We start from the raw sequence: 22,661 nt of genomic DNA on the forward strand, positions 1-22,661 counted from the left end.
CTACCTCCCAAGTAGCCTCCTCAACCTCATGATTAGACCAAAGAACCTTAAGCAACACCGTTTCCCCATGTCTAGTTTTCCTAACCTTGCGATCAAGAATCTGTTTTGGCACCTCAAGGTAAGACAAGGACTCATCCAACTCGATGTTCTCTACCTCTAACACATGTGAAGGATCACTCACATACTTCCGAAGCTGAGACACATTAAACACATTATGAACTCTATCCAAAGTAGCTGGTAAAGCTAACCGGTAAGCAAGCTCACCCACACGATCCAAAATCTCATACGGTCCGATAAACGTCTGGCTCAGCTTCCCTTTCTTACCAAATCTCATGACTCCATGTATAGGGGACACTTTTAAAAGAACCTTGTCCCCAACCTGAAACTTTATGTCACGCCGATGTATATCTGCATAACTCTTTTGTCGATCTTGGGCCGCTTTCATCTTTTGCCTAATCAGCTTAACCTGTTCTACCATCTCCTGTACCATCTGCGGTCCTAAAACCACTGCCTCAACTCTATCATCCCAGCAAATCGGACTCCTACATCTCCTCCCATAAAAAGCCTCAAATGGTGCCATTCCAATACTAGTATGATAGCTATTATTATAAGAAAACATAATCAGGTTCAACCTCTCCTCCCAGCTACCACCAAAATCCATAACACAAGCTCGCAACATATCCTATAAAGTCTTCATGGTCCTCTCTGTCTGGCCATCTATCGTAGGATGGAATGCAGTGTTGGAATATGTGTCCTCCGACAATAATGCGATCACGACTGTTGATCATGATGATCACATGTTTAAGTCTCATTAAAATGAATACAATTGGGAAGTAATATTGTTACTGTCAACTGGTCAACATATATCGGTAATGATTGGCTGACTAGAGTTTGACATTACTTTGTCGTGTGACGGTGGTGATCGATTGACCCCTAGGTCATACCTAAAGGGCAATACTCTTAATTGATTATTTAATTAATCGTATAATGTTACGAGTTAATTAAATTACTTGAAAATTGACGGACGATTTTGGAAGTAAAATTTACGTATCATATTGAAATGTGATTAAATAAGGTACGGTCTGAGTAATTGAATTGTATCATTACTCGGATGAAATAATTGTTTAATGTAACAATTAAATTGAATGAATTGATATAAATACAATATGTTGTGATTTATAAATTGGTAAAATTTTTTGGCACAAGTAATTATGAAATTACTAAGTCGATTTTGTATATGACGTATTTTTATTAATACGTTGATTTTTAATGTGATAAAAATACATAAACAAATATATGTGACATGTGACATGTAACATATAGACAATTGACAAAAATAATATGGACACCATATTATGCAAAGGGCCGAAAATTAGAAGGTGTTTAGATAATTATAAGTAGTTTGTAATTAGTGGAAAACACAATGATTAAAAGGAAACCTAGCCATGCAAGCCTATTGTTCCTTGTGAAGAACAATTTCTCCATGCATTGGCTCCCATTTTTCTCTCCTCTTACACGGTTTTGGGGAAGCAAATGCCATCATTGTTTTTCTTATAATTTTACCTAATAACACTAAAATGTTTTAGTGTGTATTCATTCCAACTTCACTCATCCAAAATACAAGTTTTAGAGAGAATAAAATCCTCCTCCTCATCTCTCTAAAAACCAAAAATAATATAAGAGTTTATAAATATTTTTGGTTCCATTTTTCTACCATTGATTAATATTATAACTAGTATTTGTAATATTAATTATAATTAAGAGAAGCCTTGGGTATAAAGCATAGGGAGAGATCTTACACTTAGATCTTTGTTCTTCCATTGGAATAGCTCAAGAACAAGAAGAGATAGGTGATCTCTCTTGTGCCCTAATAGCCGAAATCCATTTTGTAAGGACATGATTTCTCCTCTATTTATATTATTGTTTGCATGCATAAGATCCGTTTTAATTTTATGACAAATTAATTTAGACATATAAGAGTATGTTAATATGTATATGAATCTACATTTTTTTCAATCGGTATCATGAGCCACGGTTGTTTGCATGCAAATTGGTTAAAAGTTTTTCCGAGTTATATGAATAACAAATAAAACTTGTAAAATTTGTGTTATTATGATATATCACGAAATAAATACATGCATGTTAATATTTCTGGTCCTAAAGTGTTTTAGGATATTTTGGTTAATTTTTCGGATTTTTATTGTTCATAATTTACAATAATGGCATTTAAATGTGATTTTATGAGTAAAAATGTCATTTTTGGTCTAAAACTAGCTATACTTCGAATTTTCACTTGGTTTTTGGATATGTTGTTACATATATTATTTTGAGATAACCTGTAAATCTTCATAATTTTTGCACTTGTTATGCTCGAAAAATGAATTTTTCATTATTAAATTCGGATTTAAGAGAAAAATAGGTTAATATGAGTTAAATTTCGAATCTGGTCATAGAAAATTAATATGTTGTCACATGCAATTTTACAAGATGTGTGTAAAATAATTGGCTATAAAGAAGTCTTTTAGCATGATTTATGAATTTTTGAAGAAAAATGACATAAATAGTGACATTATTAGTGAAAATTAATAAAATATAATCTATGACTTAGGAAAAACGTATAATGTTGCATTTTATTATCTTTTTCAGATCTAAAATTGAAAAGTTAGTGAAAATAATTTTTCCATGTTTTTTATGATTATTTTATTATAAATCGATAAACCGCAACATTGTTTTTCCGGAAAAATTTCGAAATTTTTAACCTAAGATTTTGAATATTATGAGTGTCATGGAATTTTTCCAGAATGTTCATGAATTTAAATTTCAAATTTTGAATTTATTTGAAATTTTTGGATTTATTTGAAGTTTAATAGCTTATTTTGTAATTTTTGGTCCATTTATGAACAATTTTGTAAATAAAAGTTAATTATGGTCAAATTATTAGTGAAGACTATATTTTGAGTCCTAAGAGGTTAGGGTAATTAACTTATGCATAAATATGAGTTTATGTATTTTTGTGATTATAAAATGTTGAAATCACGCAAATCCGTAAAAACCGAGTAATATACGATATTGGCTAATTAAAAGGCGATTTAGCATTAAATTGAGCATGTTCATACATATTATAATGCTGCATTTTTCTTTATGATTGTCATAATTTTAATTTATGTAATTTTGAATTATGTAATTTTACTTAGTATGGCCTTAGATTTTAATTGGTATTTCCCGAAATGTATGGGAATATCGATTCGGTTGTAATTTTTATTGTGATCTCGTATCACCGTTTTGTAATTTAATAGATTTATTTTATTTTAGTTACAAATGTATAATAGGAAATTATGTAATTTATTATGTAATTTTATTCATTCCGGAGTTCCTAAAGACGGATTTCTTCAAGAATGGCGATACATAAAGATGTTACCTCGAGATGCGAGCCACAACCGAAGTTCAAGGGACCAATGGAGTTGGTTTCCGAATATGTAATAGATTAATAGTTTTTCTATTTTAGGAAAGGCCATACTAGGATTTATTTTTCTTTATGCTTGCATTTTATTTTATGTCACATGCATCGCTAAATCGCCATAACTAAACATGCATTGTCTATTTATCGAGTTTATCGACCGTGTCAATTAGAATTATCGTAGTTCACCGCTTTAGTTCACTTAAAACGTGATAGATAATAAATTGACATGACCTCTCGCTAAAACTATCAATTGAGACATAGCCTTACCAAATAGTAGAAACCATGAAAACCTATTTCGTGAGGGAGTGCACTCGGCCACACCGGGGTACAAACCTTGTTACGTAGGGGAAGTGGGTGATGAATGTTAATCCACCGAATTCATGTTGATGAGGGATGTATCGGCCCCACCGTGCCCAAGTTAATGTGGGTTTGGATCATGGACACATTTATTCGAAATTTGGATTGAACTCAACAAAAGTATTTGATAAGGGTTGTATCGGCCCCACCGTGCCCTTGTCGATGTGTTTTGGGCTATAGATAATTGTTAATGTAATATTATCGACCAAGAGTTCTAAAAGTAGAATCGATTAAACGTTAATCCACCGAGTTATATTGATAAAGGATGTATCGGCCCCACCGTGCCTAAATCGATATGAATTTGGGTCTTGGAATCATTTATCTAGTTGGGTAGAGGTCACTAGAAAAATGCTTATAACTTGTTTAAATCATACATTTTTACGAGTATTATTAAAACGACAATTGTTTTACTCCTTATATTTTGTTTTGTAGACCACTTCTTATTCATAACAATGGCAACACCAACTCCTAATGCTACACCACTCGCTACTTCATCATGGCTCCGATCCTTTATGGATCGATGTAAACTTGAAAAGAATGGGTCAAATTTCTCCGAGTGGGATGCCCAACTCAAATTAGCCGCCGAAGGTGACGACAAGCTTCGTTACCTTACCGAGGCCTCTCCACCCGAACCCTCCACTAGGTCCACCGCGGCCACGAGGGAAGCCTATGAGGCTTACCAAAAGGAGTCCGCCGCAATGAAAAATGTATTAATATTTGCGATGGAGGCGGAACTCCAAAGGAGAGCCTTCAAAATGGGCAATGCTAATGAGATTTACTCCAAACTTGTGACCATGTTTTCACAAACCCCGCGGATCGTCCAATATGAGGCGGCCGCGGCATTCTTTGATCTCGACTTCAAAGAGGGCCAAAAGGTTAGCCCTCATGTGCTCAAACTCATGGAGCTTGTCGAGACCTTGAAGATTCAAAAAGTTGAAATCCCCAAAGAACTCATCGTAGATAGGATTCTACACTCCTTGTCTAAAGTTAAGGCATATGTGCAATTCCGGGTGAATTTCAACATGCAAGACAAGGATGTGTCTCTTGAGGAGTTGCACAAGTTACTTGTGCAAGCCGAGAGGGACATGGGGTTAAATGTGAACCCTCCCAAGGATGTGCTTAATATAAGCGCAAAGAGTAAGGGGAAGTTCAAGAAGAGTGGAAGAAAGGGTAAAAAGCAAGCTCCCACATTCACCAAAGCTAAGTCTTGTGAAGCTAGCACATCCAAAGTCAAGAAGGGTCCTCTTGACAAATGCCATTATTGTAATGGCATGGGACATTGGAAAAGAAATTGTTCCAAATACCTTGGTGATATCAAAGCTGGAAAGATCACTCCAGTAGGTAAATGACTAACCTTCTTTTTATGTTTCAAATTCAACTATGGTATTATGATGCAAAGTTGTGATAATGTATCTTCCCTTTTTATTGTAAATAGGGCTTCCACCAAGCAAAGACAAGGGAAAAGAAAAACAAGCATGATAAACCATGGAGAAGCTAAGGATAGCTTTTATGGAGCCTTGTTTTTCATTGTCTTATTTTAAGTTATGTTTTGAATTTTTAGAACTTTAAGTTTCCGTGTTCGACATGGAAAGGTATTTTGGATAATGGTTTGTATTTTGGATGATGGTGACTTGGTTTGCAACCCAAGTCACCCGTTTTATCATTTATCCTTTATGTTCTAAAATTTCATCTTTAAATGCTTGCGTTTTGAAACATAAGATTATTCACAAAAAGTGATCTAATAGACAATTATAATGACGGGTTTCATTATATGTCCACATGCTTAAGGCTTGTGTATGATCATTTATAAAGTGACTTTGAGTCTATGAACTCTCTTAAAGGTATGTCAACCACCAAGTACACATATGAAATCAATAACAATTAGTCAACCTATGAGGTAGTCCTCCTTATACTTCAACATCATTAATTTGTGTCTCATATGCTATCTTTGAATGCTTAGTGTATTCATTCTAAAGATAGAGTGGGAGAAAAATGAGGACACAACACACAAGGCAAGATATAATTGTGTACTTGTGTAAATAAAGATCTACGCAAGAGAGAATGATTTGAATGAAGGTATATCTATTTACATAGTATACCAAATAGATGAGATCTATAGTCTCAAGTTAGTTCTAAATGACTTAAGAGACCAAGTGAAGTAATCATAAAAGTTTATTCTCAAGATAACTACACGAGGAGACCAAAAGACTAATGTAAAGTCTTAACAAGCTTTTGACTAAGGTTATGAATCATTTGACCAATAGTTTCAATCATGAGTTTTACTTAAGAGCCTAAATGAATCATAGTAACATACTAGTTATGATCAAGTTGCAAAGATTGATATTCCGATATCTTCAATAGCCAACGTTTTAACCACGCAAATGTCATTGTTTAACCTCGCTATGAAATGGTTAAACCTCCTTCCGAAAGGGTATTCCGAAAGACCTATTCTAAATATTATTTGTATTTGAATAATGACATTGCTACACATCATTATGACATGAGTGTGTTAGAGATTTAAAATCTCTTTCCGTAAGGTTGAGATGAGACCACTTCAAAATAGGCATTTTGAAAGGATATGATGGGAACATATATGGTTTTATCCTAGTAACTTGGCAAAGCGATTTATATTTATATTCTTGACAAATTTCGATTGAGAAGTCAATTTCTAAATATGTAGAATTGAGTGGGAGTTAGGAAATTCTCATGTGAAGACATGGGATTTAGTGGGAGCTATCATCCTTGAATGTATAAAACTCATTACTCATTAAAGAATGACGAGCTAATACCTTCTTTCATAAAGAAGCTTTCGAGTTTTCAATTCCGGATGAAAATGGACAATGATGAATCCAATTACATCATGGGATGTTGGATTAGTATTAAGAGATACACATCACATCAACATACGCGTAGGTTATTCGTATGAATGAAAATGGGATTACCATTAGCAATCATGGTAGTTCATTGAACCTAAGAACGGTTGATCTCATGATTATTAGTAACTAATGTTTCCGCCATTAGAATAATCATGTACATGTCCAATTATAAATCATATGCATAAGAGCATGATGATAGACTTGGTGAGCCAAAATAGAAACGTCATGAATTCTCAAGTAGAATCCGATGAGCGATTTCGGTGTTTGACGGAATGTTCTATTGTGTGTCAAGAGGTTGCACATATTGTAGAAAATCCGAACACATATGAGGATTTATGAGAATCCCAAATCTTTCAAGCCCAGAAAAGAGAAATGAGAAGTTTTGGAAAGATGCTTGGTTAAGTAAGAGGTTATTCAAAACAATCTTTCCTAATAAAGCTAGGACTTGTGAGAAGTACTAAGCTAATAATCTTGTCAATTGTTACAAGATTCTACAAAACATATACCTAGTGCATTGTGTGTGGATGGAATACTTGATCGGTACAAGTTATATTATTCATCGCAAATTCGTTCGTTATGAGATGAGCGATGAGAAAGTTCTTTCAAGTTAAAGAACCAAAACCAAGGTCAAGAACCTTAATGTGTACTTGGTAAGATTCATGCTATGAGAACATGAATGTGAAGGAAATTGCAAGTGCAAGAAGTTTGAACACATGGACACATGGGATGTTAAACTTCTATTGCAATCAATAAGTGTTTACACTTATGATAAAACATCACAAGGTTGTAATATGATATTGACTACCCGAGTGTGATGTCGACATTTGTCGTTTGAGTTATTATTAACTCACTTGGTACATTGTTATATCCAAACGGGTTGTGGAGACAATTGAACCCCGTTAAAGTGAACATGGATTAACATTGTTTTTGCCCATAGTTACTTATATGAGGTGACGTCACGAAGTTACTAGAGTGTGATGCGATTGATGGCAAGTTCAAGTGCCATAGAGTCATGTGAGATGACTAGTCGATCACATAGGCGGATTGTTAGGAACATTTTGTCGGGCCTAATGACCGCTTATAGAGTTCTCGCAAATTTATATAGCCTGGTCGTGGCGAGAGCTACTATAGTATTCAAATGAGTCGATTCTTTTGACTAAAGACTGTTCACCTAAGATGGCACAGTTTTCGATTAACTTTGATTTGTGTTACTACGACCTTCGTAAATGGGGTCAAATGGGCATATTTTGGGTTATGATGGCTGTGGCTAGTCGAAGGGAATGAGTGCGATAGGAATTGTCCACCCCTAGTCAGGGTTATAACAATATCTCAGGGCCACTCGAGGAGTAATGAACTGGAAATGCGTGGCCACGCTCGGAAGGTATCCAGAGTGGATAAATCCGGTCAATCAGTTATTCTCCAGATCGAGGAAACCACTCTCGATATGATCACTTGCAAGTACGACCTGAAAGACACCTTGCATTGAGTGGGAGATAGTAATAGGACAAGAGAATTGGTGACGCACACTTGTCGAGGACAAGTGGGAGATTGTTGGAATATGTGTCCTCCGACAATAATGCGATCACGACTGTTGATCATGATGATCACATGTTTAAGTCTCATTAAAATGAATACAATTGGGAAGTAATATTGTTACTGTCAACTGGTCAACATATATCGGTAATGATTGGCTGACTAGAGTTTGACATTACTGTCGTGTGACGGTGGTGATCAGTTGACCCCCTAGGTCATACCTAAAGGGCAATACTCTTAATTGATTATTTAATTAATCATATAATGTTACGAGTTAATTAAATTACTTGAAAATTGACGGACGATTTTGGAAGTAAAATTTACGTATCATATTGAAATGTGATTAAATAAGGTACGGTCTGAGTAATTGAATTGTATCATTACTCGGATGAAATAATTGTTTAATGTAACAATTAAATTGAATGAATTGATATAAATACAATATGTTGTGATTTATAAATTGGTAAAATTTTTTGGCACAAGTAATTATGAAATTACTAAGTCGATTTTGTATATGACGTATTTTTATTAATACGTTGATTTTTAATGTGATAAAAATACATAAACAAATATATGTGACATGTGACATGTAACATATAGACAATTGACAAAAATAATATGGACACCATATTATGCAAAGGGCCGAAAATTAGAAGGTGTTTAGATAATTATAAGTAGTTTGTAATTAGTGGAAAACACAATGATTAAAAGGAAACCTAGCCATGCAAGCCTATTGTTCCTTGTGAAGAACAATTTCTCCATGCATTGGCTCCCATTTTTCTCTCCTCTTACACGGTTTTGGGGAAGCAAATGCCATCATTGTTTTTCTTATAATTTTACCTAATAACACTAAAATGTTTTAGTGTGTATTCATTCCAACTTCACTCATCCAAAATACAAGTTTTAGAGAGAATAAAATCCTCCTCATCATCTCTCTAAAAACCGAAAATAATATAAGAGTTTATAAATATTTTTGGTTCCATTTTTCTACCATTGATTAATATTATAACTAGTATTTGTAATATTAATTATAATTAAGAGAAGCCTTGGGTATAAAGCATAGGGAGAGATCTTACACTTAAATCTTTGTTCTTCCATTGGAATAGCTCAAGAACAAGAAGAGATAGGTGATCTCTCTTGTGCCCTAATAGCCGAAATCCATTTTGTAAGGACATGATTTCTCCTCTATTTATATTATTGTTTGCATGCATAAGATCCGTTTTAATTTTATGACAAATTAATTTAGACATATAAGAGTATGTTAATATGTATATGAATCTACATTTTTTTCATGCAGTACTCATCTTCAAGGTAGTTCCCATCAACTCCTGCAACTCTTTCCAAAACCGTGATATGAACCTCGCATCTCTATCTGACACTATATCCTTAGGCACCCCATGCAAACGAACCACATGATTCCTATAAGCCAAAGCTAACTGTATCTTGGTCCAAGTATCTTTCATCGGCACAAAGTGAGCTGACTTAGTCAATCGATCAACTATAACCCATATCATGTTGTTACTCTGTCGACTCCTCGGCAAACCCACTATAAAATCCATAGAAATGGACTCCCACTTCCACTCAGGTACATCAAGAGACTGAATATTACCCTGTGGTCGTCGCTGCTCTCCCTTAACTCTCTAACATGTCAAACAACGAGCCATAAACTCAGCTGTCTCCTTCTTCATCCCAGGCCACCAGAAAGTCTTCTTCATATTTTTATATAACTTGTCACCACCTAGATGTATCGAATATGGTGTGGAATGAGCCTCTGTCATGATCACCTTTTTTAACTCCTCATCACTAGGTACACACCATTGCCCATCAAATCTCACACTGCCATCTGTATGAATAGAGAATCGGGACACTGTCCCTTTCTCTACCCCAGCTCTCCACTCCTCGATCTTAGGATCCAAAGCCTGTTTCCTGCGGATATCATCATAAAGGTCTGGCTCCACTGTCAAGTCCCCTCTAGCATCCCCTTTCTGTATCTTATGTATCCCCATCTTCCCCATCTCATGTCTCAACCTCATCAAGGACATAGCTGTGCAAAGGGAATGCACACTCTTCCTGCTCAATGTATCTGCAACCACATTAGCCTTCCCTTCATGGTATATAATATCCATTTCATAATCCCCAATCAGCTCCATCCACCTCCTATGTCTCATGTTCAACTCCTTTTGAGTGAAGATGTACTTGAGACTCTTGTGATCTGAAAACACCTTAAAGGTCGCCCCATAAAGATAGTGCCTCCAAATCTTGAGAGCAAACACAACTGCACGCAACTCCAGATCGTGTGTCGGATAGTTCTCCTCATAAGGCTTCAATTACCTAGAAGCATAGGCAATCACTCCATTCGGCATCAACACATACCTCAACCCATTCTTTGAAGCATCTGTGTACACTTCAAAGTTCTCACTCCCTTCAGGTAATGCTAAGATTGGAGCTGTGGTCAAACGCTCCTTTAATGTTTGGAACGCCGTCTCACAACTTTCATCCCAACGAAACCTGTTCTCTTTCCTCATCAAAGCTGTCATAGGTCTGGCTATCTTGGAAAAGTCTTTCACGAACCGTCGATAGTACCCTGCCAAGCCCAAGAAACTCTTGATCTCTGCTACATTCTTCGGTGCTTCCCACCGAGTAACTGCCTCTATCTCTGCAGGATCCACAACAACACCCTTTTTTGAAATCACATGCCCAAAAAAGCAACTTCCTATAACCAGAAGTCACACTTAAACAATTTTGCATACAGCTGATTGTCTCGCAAAGTCTGCAACACTATCCTCAAATGCTCCTCATGCTCTTCCTTAGTCTTAAAGTAGACTAAGATATCATCAATAAAGACCACTAGAAACCGATCCAAAAACTGACTGAAGACCCGGTTCATCAAATCCATAAACACTGCAGGTGCGTTAGACATCCCAAATGGCATCACAACATACTCATAGTGACTATACCTCGACGTAAAAGCAGTCTTTGGTATATCCTCTTCCCGAATCTTCACCTGATGATAACCCGACCTCAAATCAATCTTAGAAAAAACCGCTGCACCGTTCAACTGATCAAATAAATCATCTATCATCGGCAAAGGATACATGTTCTTCACCGTAACCCTGTTCAGCTCTCTATAATCGATGCATATCCTCAAACTCCCATCTTTCTTTTTCACAAACAAAACTGGTGCTCCCCACGGTGATACACTAGGTCTAATGTATCCCCTCTCAATCAGATCATCCAGCTCCTCCAACTCCTTAGGACCCATGCGGTACGGGGCCTTAGAGATTGGTCCCGTCCCTGGTTTCAACTCCACTGAAATCGATCTCCCTCTTCGGTGGCAAACTGGGTATCTTATCTGGAAAGACATCTGGAAACTCTCCCACCACTAGTATCTGCTCAAATGTCGGACTCTCCATACTATGGTCTCTCACATGGCATAAGATCAACGGACACCCCTTCCTCAGATAAGACTTCAAGGTCACTGCTGCAATCAACTTAACTTTGGGTTTGACAACAAACCTTTGATAAGACACACCAACTCCCTTAGGACCTCTCAAAGAAACCCTCTTTTGATGACAGTCTATCTTAGCCTTGTACTTACCCAACCAGTCCATACCCACTATCATCTCAAAACCATCTAAGGGAAACTCTAACAAGTCAACTGGTAGGTCAATATGTCCAACTATCATAGACACACCCCTATACAACCTCCCACAAGATACAGACTCACTCGACGGTATGAACACCTCCTCTTTTACAGACTCAAACTCTCTCAAACCCAAAAGCTTAGCATGACTCGATGATACAAACGACTGTGACGCCCCCGAATCAAACAAAACAAAGGTAAAGACTCCATTAACAAGAAAATTACCCTTGATAACATGAGCATCATCCTCAACTGCTTTCTTCTCCATCATGAACATCTTACCACTGGACTTCTGCCCACCTCCCTGGACAGTACTAGCTGAAGTAGACGGCTTAGCTGCCGACCCCGACCCCTGGTTATTGTTCGTCGCCGGTCTCTGGTATGAATTACCGCCATTGCGGTTAGCCCCACCATTGTTATTACTCTGACCACCCTGATGATTCCACGACCCACCGGCTCACATTCGAAAAAACTCGAGACGGACTGGGAAAAACTCCCCGTGATCGCCTCTCGAAAAAGCCGCCCGCCCTTTGACCGTAAACTCATGTCTCTTGTGGCCTACACCGCCACAGTTAAAGCAAGTCAAACCCCAGCTACCACTACCACCACCACGGCCATGCCCGTAAGAAGCTCCACCACTAAACCCCGACCTCGAAGAGTATGCCCGCACCTGGTTATAGCCGCCCCTCTTGTAACTAGTCTGGCCACCTCCCTCACTCTCAGCCTTCCTCTTCTCAGAAGCTCTCTCCCTGTTTTCCCTAGTTATCTCTACCAACCTCTTAGCTCTCCCAGCATGCTCATATACTTCCTTAACATCAGTAAGGACCCCTAGCGACAACTTCTCCATAATCTTGGGTGTCAACCCCTTCTCAAATCTCAATGCCAAGTTCTCTTCGCTCAACCCCATATCCTTTGCGTACCTAGACTTCTCGTTGAACTTGTGATAATACTCGGCAACTGTCATATCAGAAGTCATCTTGAAGTCATCAAACTCCTCTCTTAGCTTGCTACGTATATGCTCCGGCACAAACTCTCGCCTCATAGCCCTCTTAAACTCATCACAAGGTATAGCAGATAACCCCTGTCTCACATACAGATCCATAGCACTCACCCTAACCTTATCCCACCACTCTCCTGCTGCTTCCCTCAAGTAGAACGCAACTTGTTCAACTCGAAAGTCCTCTGGGCAATGAACCACATTGAGTATGTTTTCGATCTCCCTATGCCAATTATCCTGCAGAATTGGCGCCCTAGTGCCCATGTACTCCTTAGGGTTAAACCTCGCTATATTGATGCTCATCTTGGCGAAATCTACACCTGCCTCTTTATCCTTTCCGAACTTCTTTAAAGCCTCAGTAAGAGCATCTTGGTGCTTCAACATTTTAACGATCTCATCTACACTCATGTTCTCAGCCCTGGCATATAACGCGTTTCTCTTTGGCGGCATCTTGAAACTATATAAGATAAACAAACATAAACACACATCCCATACTCAAAACACGAAAACAGTCTGCACAGAACCCACTCGATCGAGTACCACAACCCACTCGACTGAGTTGAGGCCACTTGATTGAGTTGCCCACTTACTCGATCGAGTACCTCGACTCAAGAACCTGACCAGAATGCATCCAAAAACACACTCGACCGAGCCACCTCCTTACTCGATCGAGCTGACCCCACTCGATCGAGTGCCCAAAAATAGACTACTGTCCAGAAACATAAAACAACCCACTCGATCGAGTCACTCCCACTCGATCGAGTCACTCACCTACTCGATCGAGTGCCCCCCACTCGATCGAGTCATGCTGACTCGTATACTTCCCGCATGCGTATCTCAACACTTCTAACCAATCTATGCTTATATATACAAAACGACAAACAACAAACATAATACTTTATATATATATATATATATATATATATATATATATATATATATATATATATATATATATATATATATATATATATATAGAGGCAAGATCCGGTGAGTCCACCTATATTTTTGAGTCCCATGAGTCCACTTACGTATCACATGTTGTACTGAAGAATATCACGATTTTGTATGAACGCCATATAAACCGTCCCATACCCTCCTTCTCCCAATTTATGCTTCTCATCAAAATTATTTACTCAGCTTCCAATACCACCCGCTCATCATCCCGGCTATTAACACAATTAACCCCGCAGCAACTCCCACGCCGACGTACACGGTGGCACTCATGGTGCCGTTGGGGTTTCTGATCACCTCCACGGTCCTATTCCAGCTCAATACACAGTGAAGCTCAGAGACTGTACTGCTGGTTGACGCTGAGAAACCGAAGCACGACTTCCGGTTCACGACTTCGCAAAGATCGACACTCACGTTCATCACTGGCGACGGAGGCATAAGCGCCACCGTGTGCGGATCGGAGATATCGGTAATGTAGACGGTTAGCTGCTTACTCTCTCCACCATCATAATTAATCCACACCTTGTGAAACACCGTCCCCGGCGGCGCAAGCGTCATGTTGAATTTTGATAGAAACACCGTTTTGTTCGACTTAATTGAGTTGATGTTGAGTCCGATATGGTTCGAATCCGGATCGAAATCGCCATTTTTGTATGTATCGAGCTCAATCGCGAAAAATTTGTTGGTCAAGTTACCATCAGTGGTGGCGTTAGAGAGACCGAGAAACTGGCCGTAGCTTGACGGATGTACAACAAGGTCCGGCAAGATGACGAAAGCAAAACCTTCGCCTGGAGTTATCGAAAGATGGTCGGAGTTGTTGATGAGGTAGATGTTTGCTTCCAAATGACTCGAGATCAAATTTAATTAAGCAGCTAAATAATGATATAAATTTTTGTGATCTGACAAAGGGCTCATTTGTAAAAGGACATCAGAAGAAAGAAAAGAAAAATCAGAGTATACACACCATCAGTAGCACCAACAGATGGGTTCACAGCTTTATTGGCATTACTATGAAGGTTGTGGCGACAGTGAAGATCAGGTTCTGTGGTGTGATATTGTATAGTATAACCCGGGATATTGTTTAGTACAATCAGTGGTATTGTTTATTTTAAGGTGTGATATTGTTTTATATAACTTGTGATACTCTTTTACTGGACTCACAGACTAGATACATTATCACAGGTTATATAAAAAATATCACAACTTTGATTTTTTTTTTTAAAAAAAAATTAATAATTTTTTTTTTACTCATAAAAAAATCGTGATATTATTGTGTAGAGTGTATGATACATAAGTGGACTCACGAGACTCAAAAAGATAAGGTGGACTCATGTGATCCTAATTCTATATACATATATATATATATATATATATATATATATATATATATATATATATATATATATATATATATATATATATATATATATATATATATATATATATATATATATATGTGGACGACGGAGCGCCCACGGGGGCACTTGGGTTGGAAAAGAGGAACAAGCGTTTGCATTTTTGTATGGAGTCGCCACCAATTTTTATGGGAAATTGGAACCGTTCGAATACCTCGTGTCATGTCAAGACACAAAGTAGAGACATGAACACTAAGAAATCGTTACCCTTAGCATTCTATGTCTAGAATGACTCTCGTGGATGCCAATGAACACGGGTGTTCACAGATATCTGGAGTAAGGGGTGAGGGTACGTATTAGGAAGCTCTTTTGATCGAACACCTAATCCCGCCCGCCTCGATAGCGGCCTCTACTAATGATTAGGGAAGTTATTCATACTCGATATACCGTCGGCTATATGCATGCAATGCAACATCCAAGTTTTAATCCTAGCATGTGAAGATTAGACTAAATCGGTTAACAATTAATTAGCATACAATTGGGTCGAAGTAGGATTTAAAGTTCAATTACATGTGAAAACATACAAATAATACAAGAAATAATGATAAATAAATTACAATAATGAAAATTACATTAATTACAATGGATTAGGCGATTTATGTCGAAAATACCTCTAAAACGGATGATTTGAGAAAAAAGAATAAAAAGAAAGAATCAAATAAATTAACGAACAGGAATTAGCGTGATATTACGGTTAATAGTTAATTAATATGTAAACTAATTAAACTAGGTCAAGGCAGAAACGGAGTTCTGGGACAGAACTCAGCCAGGAACAGGCGGAGCAGAGCTGCGTCCTTTGGAATAATAGCGCAGCGACGACGCGCGTCCTCGTTCCTTTGGCTCGCTCTCGGGCCGTGAAGCCGTAATTGCAAGCCGTTAATGTTGATTGGTGATTTAATGATCAATTGGTATTATTTACTCAGATGAAAGTGATTAGCATGTTATTTAACATATGAAGGGGTCATGAAAACAGTAAAACATGGGTGAGACGGAATTGAACGAATTAACATAAGATGGATTAATGATAGAAGTGAAAAATATTAATGAGTGAACAAATTAAATCAATTAATTAAGTTAAATACGCTGGATTAATGACGAATATGCGATGAACACAACGAAAGACAGGTAAAAACTATATCAAAGACGAATTCCAGAAACCTAATACTGATGAATTGAATCTCTACAACCCGGATTGAATTTAATGACGAAAACCCGTAAATATTGATTACTTGGGATTTAAGTCGGATTTGTAATGATTAAAACATGTTAATGATGATGATTAATAATATACATATGAAATATATTCTATCATGACGAAGAATTAACAAACAAACGAAACAAACAAAAGGAATTTGGGACGAATAACAGAGGACGAACGAAGAAGAAAGGAAGCAGGAACTGCGGCAGCCTCACGAAGAGGCGCAGCGAGAATGCGCTCCTTCAAGAGGCGCAGGCGATTCTTTGCGTCCTTTCTCGACGGTTATCTACTGGAAATCCGTAAAAAGAGGTTTTTAAGCATGGTTTTAGAAATCGGTTTTAATGATATTTTCGACATAAATCTTACAATTGATGATACAATAAATAAGTATAATAAATAAAAGAGAGATTTACACCCTCAGACTTACATGTTGAGGAAACGAGAAGGACTAAGATATCGATTAGTGATGCTTGACGCGAATGCAAAGAAAGTGCCCTCGTAAGAGGAAAACGATTAAGTTAATTAAGTTGATTGATGTGGAGTTGGTCAAATTGGTCGGTCATGCAAACGGGGAGGCTGGTACTCAGAAGGATCCGAACTTACGTGGTCGAAAGTTCAAGCACGTAGACGCCAAAAAGTAAGAACAAAGTCTAGAATGCAAAGGGAGAAGAGAAGGGCGGACACTCGCGTGAGAAATATGAGGAGCGAAGGCTCCTATTTATACTAATCACGTGAAGGAACTAGGGTTTCGGAGACTCTTTGGAAGTGAATCTCGGAAAGATATGAAAAAGATACGAGAAACATGCAGAAAAGGGCCTGGGAAAAGGCGCAGCAGCCACTGCGTCTCTTGGAAGAGGCGCATCACCTGCTGCGTCTGTTCCCAAGAGGTTTCCTCCTGCGGAAGAAAGATTTCCGTGTTTGAGTTATGGTAGGACGGAAATAATTCGGTTTTCCTTAATATCTTATGTGAATATTACGGGAAATTGTTTACTAAAAGATAAAATTTATGAAATATGGAATAGAAATATCCGGAACATTCCAGAACATTCTGACTCGGGATTTAACGGTTATCAGAAAATGGAGACGGTTTTAGGCCCGGGCTCCGAATGTACTTGATACGTGCATTTTATATAGTCTTTTTAGCCTATTTTATGCACGTATTTCTATGCTTTTATCGTAGTTTATTGCTACGAAATGCCCCGAACATGCTACTTTGGGTTATTTTGTCTTATTTGTAGGAATGAACCCGAAAGGAGTGAAATCAAGCCATTTACCGTCCGTTTAGCATGCATTTGGAGGAAGAGATAATTTGGAGCGGGAAATATTGCTGTCTTGGGATGCGTGAAGGTGTTTCGGGAGCTAAAAGGACAAGTCAAAGTCAACTAACGAGAATTATAAGCTGCTGAAGTCAAGATCCACCTGATCGAGTAGTTTCCCACTCGATCGAGTGGTCTTAGGTTGAATAATCAGTCGATCGAGTTGTGTTCTTAGTCGATCGACCAGTTCCTTTATAGCCTTACTCGATCGAGCACTATTCTAGGTCGATCGAGTGCTTTCGAAGTCAAGTTCACTCGATCGAGTGATTTAAGTGGTCGATCGAGTGGATATTGCTGACGGGCTGGGCTTTTTAGTTATATTCCGTCATTAGGTTTAACTTTACTCCTAATTTCTTATAAATAGGAGTAAAGGTTGTCATTTGTAATCATCCAAGAATCGAAGAATCGAAGGATCACCATACGTTACTTTTCCCCTTTATACACTGTTACTTTTATGCTTGCTCAAATTCCGGAACATTAATTCAGTAACTTATTTCTTCCCTTTTATTCTTCCTTTTTCTTTTACTGCTTTTATTGTTTCTCTCTTAGTTGCCATGTCTTATGTTATTAGATTAGCAATTGCTAGTGTAGTACCCCGAGGCATGTGTAGCTAATTTCCCCAGTATGTTAGGATTAGGGAAGCCGTGGTAGCGATGTTTTAATTGTATTAAATAGATTAGCCCTGCGTTAAGAATTGTATTAGGCAATTTAATTGTTATCGGTCGAATGAATGCATGCAGGAGACCAATAATTTTAGTTAACCCCGACCTAGATCGAAAGATTGGAAGGGAAGGCTTGCTTAATTACAATAGGGTATTGCAGTGAGGGCGAAAGTTAAGCTGTTTACGCTCTAGGGCGGTTTAAGGACCGAAAGGTGACGACCATAGCTCTTCTTATCAATAGTCTAATCGTCTTAATATTCCTGATAGTATGAGATCTGATAGCTGCCACGGTGGACCGACTCCTAGCATACTCCCTTCTCTCTTGCTGTCAATTTCTCTTATTTTTCTCTCTCGCCCATTAGTTTAGTTCAACAATCAATTCAAAACCCTATTCTGTGACACCGACGACGGACCGAATTAGACAGATAGATAGCAACTTAGCCTCCCCGTGGAGATCGACCACCTTACCGACTTCGTTGGTAGTAACTTAGGTATTTATTTTTGGTGTAGAAACGACCGCATCAAATTTTGGCGCCGTTGCCGGGGAGGCGACGCTTTTTTATCTGTTTTATTTTGTTTGTCCTTTCGCCTCAAGGGAAGATTAAGTACCTTGAGGCTGTTCTTATCTTTCTCTTTAGTGCTGTTTTGATAGGCTCACAGGTTTATTAGACAGAGCTCGAGGGAGATTATCGAAGGGAAGGCTTGAGTACCTTCGATCCCTGCTGCCAAGATGACATCTGTCTCCCGACTAATTGCTCAGTTTGAAGCCCAAGCTGAGAAACCTGCTAGTTGGGAAAGGAAGAAGTCTTGGGGATGTGGTCCTGCTGAGCACAATGCAGCTGTAGTTGTGCCGCCACATCCACCCCATCAATGGCCACCGCAACAAGATCCTCGTGATGTGCAGAAAAAAGAAATCGCGGAGCTGAAATCCTTAATTCTAGAATATGATAGACATATGGATGCTCAAGTCACTGAGCTGCAGTCTGAAATTGCTCGGTTAACAGCTGGGTTGAATGATCGGCAATCAGAAGAGGTGTGCTTGACCGAGAGTGGTTTTTCCCATGAAGAACCCGCGTTGTCCGATGCTGAAAATGATTTCTATATTTCGGATGAAGATTTTCTATCATATTTCCAGAGTGTATGCGGGGATGTCAAGATCAGACAGAAGAATCACTCGATCGAGTGACTTATAATGGTCGATCGAGTGAATTTCCGTAAAGACAATCCTCGATCGAGTAATATCTCTTCTCGATCGAGTGAAGTGCAGAAGGATGATTCTCGATCGAATGGTTTTGTCACTCGATCGAGTGAGATGCGGGAGGGAAGTAGTCGATCGAGTGATTACTCTGCTCGATCGACTGAGTTGGCCATTGGGAGCTTAACTTCGTCACTTGGGTTCATTTTGGATGACGAGTTTGACGATGATGAAGGTTACGGTGAACCTCCCTTATTCACAAAATGAGTCGGATATACTTGAAGCTGCGATCTACGGGATGGATTCCACCGAGGAGGTTGATGAAGAAACAAATTGAGTCGGTAATTGCTCCTAGCACGGAAGAGGTAATAAACCCTTTTACCTATGATTCCGTCATTGAGAGCGACCAATCTGAGGTAGTAAACGATAATTTTATTATTGTTTGTTCTAATAGTATTTTGCCTCGTTTGACTTGCGCAATTTCTTTTAAAGTTATACCCCCTCTCAAGTGGACGATTAAATTAGCAAATTCTCACCGTACACGTCATCTCAAAATTGCTAATCTGAATCGGGACCCCTATATTTTGACAGTTGCTCCCGCGCTCCTTTATTATGTGGATAAATTTAGGAGCTCACATAGGAAATTTGTTAGACTTAAATGTTTACATATCTTTATTTCCTACTTTGCTATTCCACTTTGGTGCTACTTATGCTGTTGTGTAGCACATGCGCAACTTTTTGACAGGTTGCTGCGCGCTTTGAGCTGTTTTGATTGTAGCTGATTACAGAGGCTCGAAGAAAAAGAAGGTCGAGCTGGGACCTGACTGAAGCTAGCGCTACCCGGGAGGCAACCCGGCGATTTTATTTTACTTTTTATTTCATTTCAGTTGTAATAAATGGTTTTTACACCATAGACTTTATCAGTTTGCTTGTCTAGTTAGTTTACGGGCTGTTTTCCATTGTGTTTTGCAGGTACACGCTGAGATCCACTCGATCGAGTAGTTTCTCTACTCGATCGAGCACCTTTGCTGATGAATCCACTCGATCGAGTGAAGATGTACTCGATCGACCACCTGCAGAATGAGAAACCACTCGATCGACCCGCATTCCATCGATCGATCGCGTTTAGATGGCCATGTTACTCGATCGACCACTGTTGGACGGACATCGAGTGTTATTGACTTGGATTAGCTTCCTGAGATGGTTTTCTGGGCCCTTAGCAACCTCCCATGTTCATGGTCGGTTTGGGGAGGTCCCCTTATTCGCGCATTTTGTGAGTTTTTCCGCTTTTACTCTCTTTCTCCTTCAGTTTGCATTTCCTTTCCATGTTTTGGTACAATGGGGGCATTGTACAGTTTGGTTTGGGGAGGTTATGCATCCATATCTGTGTCTGCATATTGTTTTTACTGCATTTCAGTTATCACGTTTAATTTTCTGCTTGCATTGTTATTTATTTCATAAAAATTCAAAAAATTCCATAAAAATTGAAAAAAAATTCATAAAATTCAAAAATTTCACGTTTATTTTTGCATATAGGTTGAGTCGGAACGATAGATTTCCATGATGATATTGCTCTGCAATTGTCTTTTTGCTTAAGCCTTGCATTAAACTGTTATCTTTTAGCTTTGTCTTTTGCATAATCTACGAGTTTATGTTTAAATTTAGCTAAACGAATAGACTTGACCTGAATTTTTGGCAACCTACTTATAATTTCTAAGATTTAGAGCCTTATAAACTGGTGTCATTTATGACCAGTTTCATGTAGGATTGTGAGTAGTTACTCCTTGCATAGCATGTTCATTAATTTGCACGTATATGAAATTCAATTGCTTTTTGCCGTCATACATTCGGGTTAGTGGTTGGTGTCACATGCAGGGAGGTGCTTACAAATTCCCTTTCTTTCATTTTTACCCATTTAACTCCACATTAGCCAAATTTGCCAGTTGACCCTTTAGCTACATCCAAATTTAGCCTGCCTTGTCAAGCTAGTTTAGATTGTTGTTTTGCGGTATATATTTCATTGTATCAAATGTTGGCGCGTATTCTGTTGTTTTGGAGTTGGTATTTATGAAGAAAAGGAGGAAAATAGAAGAAAAAAAAAAGGAGTTGAAAAAGACGTGAAAAAGAAGAAAAAAAAAGAATTGAAAAATGAAAAAAGAAAAATCAGAAAAGAAGAAACCGAAAGAAGGAAAATAGAAAAAAAATAGAAAGAGAAAAAGAAAAAAATATAAAAAATGTTTGTTTGTTAGTCGGTTTCACTCCTATATTCTATCTTATATCATTTGAGGAGTATGTTCAGTTTGGTTTGGTGAGATTTATGCCAAATGAAGGGCATGTGCTTAATTCATAATTGAGTTGGAATCGGATGTTGATATACGGTTCTGTTTAGGTACTAGCTTGATCACCTATACCTCCACATTCCCATAAATGTTTTGCCTTTTCTTACCCATTGCCTCACTTTACCATATTTTTGTAAGCCCTCGGCTGTGACAGGACCTTGTTTGGTTGGAATGTACGTTTGGTAGCTAGAATTGTCTATCATATTAGTTGCATGCATGTTTATGTGGGTCGTAGTCTAGGTGAGCGACTATTTTTCTTCTTCTCTCTTACATTCATTTGCTTACCTTTTGCTTCATGAGAGAAGAGTGACCCGTGAGAGTCCATTATTAAAGGTCTTGTAAGGTCGACGGTTCAGCTTTATTTATAAACATCCTATAACTCGTTTGCATTTGACTGTCTTGCTATAAGTGTTAGTTTGCTTGCACTAAATTGGCTTAAGTGGGCATTTGTAGCTAGCTCTGAGTTATTTTTCCGTTCCATTAGCGTATAGTTTTGAGTTTACTCGGGGACGAGTAAAGGTTTGGTTTGGGGAGATTTGATACGTGCATTTTATATAGTCTTTTTAGCCTATTTTATGCACGTATTTCTATGCTTTTATCGTAGTTTATTGCTACGAAATGCCCCGAACATGCTACTTTGGGTTATTTTGTCTTATTTGTAGGAATGAACCCGAAAGGAGTGAAATCAAGCCATTTACCGTCCGTTTAGCATGCAT

The sequence above is a fragment of the Silene latifolia genome, chromosome 1, assembly GCF_048544455.1.
Source record: "Silene latifolia isolate original U9 population chromosome 1, ASM4854445v1, whole genome shotgun sequence".
Taxonomy (NCBI): Eukaryota; Viridiplantae; Streptophyta; class Magnoliopsida; order Caryophyllales; family Caryophyllaceae; genus Silene; species Silene latifolia.